Genomic DNA, 1,232 nt, shown 5'->3' on the forward strand with positions numbered 1-1,232 from the left:
CTTGCTTAGGTCAGATGGGCGAGAAAAATACCCTCAGCTGACGATTTTGAGACGTTGTCTATCGAACTTTTCTTGTAGTGAAAGTATGCAAACTTCAGCCGTTCAATCTATGGACTCGAAGCAAGCATCAAGAAGTTGGAACCGACGCTTTGATAAGGTGATCAAAGACTTCGGGTTTATACAAGTGTCATGGAGAGGCCTCGTATTTACAAGAAAGTGAGTGGGAGCTCCGTAGCATTCCCTGTTATATGTAGATGACATATTATTAATTGGGAATGATATAGAACTATTAAGCAAAGGTAAAAGGTTATTTGAATAATAGTTTTTCAATGAAAGACCTTGGTAAAGCATCGTATATATTAGGCATCAAGATTTATAGAGATAGATCAAGACGCCTAATAGGGCTATCACGAGTACATACTCGGACAAGATTCTAAAGAAGTTTAGAATGGACGAAAGTATGAAAGAGTTTTTACCTATGTTACTGTGCAAGGTCTTGAGTAAGACTCAAGGACCGGCTACGGCAGAAGAAAGAGAAAGGATGAATCAGATCCCCTATGCTTCTGGCAGTAGGCTCTATTATGTATGCCATGCTATGTACAAGACCGGATATAGCGCATGCCGTTAGTTTGACTAGCAGTATATCAAAGTGATCCAGGAATGGAACACTCGGACAGTGGTCAAGAATATCCTGAAGTACTTGAAAAGAACTAAGGATATGTTTCTTTGTTATGGAGGTGACCAAGAGCTCGTTGTAACAAGTTACACCGATGCAAGTTGGAACACTGATCCTGATGACTCTAAGTCACAGTCTGGGTACGTGTTTATATTGAATGGTGCTGCAATAAGCCGGGCAAGCTCGAAGCAAAGTGCACGGTGGCGAAGTCTTCAACTGTAATCGGAGTACATAGCGGCTTCGTAGGCTTCATCGAAGCGGTATGGATGAAGAGGTTCATTGTAGAGCTTCGGTGTGGTTCCTAGTGCATTGGACCCACTAGTCATATACCGTGATAACATGGGTGCCATCGCCAATGCACAAGAACCAAGGTCACACAAGAGGCCGAAGCATATCAAGCTGCGTTACCACTCGATTCGCGAGTACATCGAAGATGGAGAAGTAAAGATTTGCAAAGTACACACCGATCCGAATGTAGCAGATCCGTTGACTAAAGCTCTCCCTAGGGAAAAGCATGACCAACACCGTAATGCCATGGGTGTTAGGTTCCTTACAA

This window comes from Lolium rigidum, chromosome 6 (assembly GCF_022539505.1).
Source record: "Lolium rigidum isolate FL_2022 chromosome 6, APGP_CSIRO_Lrig_0.1, whole genome shotgun sequence".
Lineage (NCBI taxonomy): Eukaryota > Viridiplantae > Streptophyta > Magnoliopsida > Poales > Poaceae > Lolium > Lolium rigidum.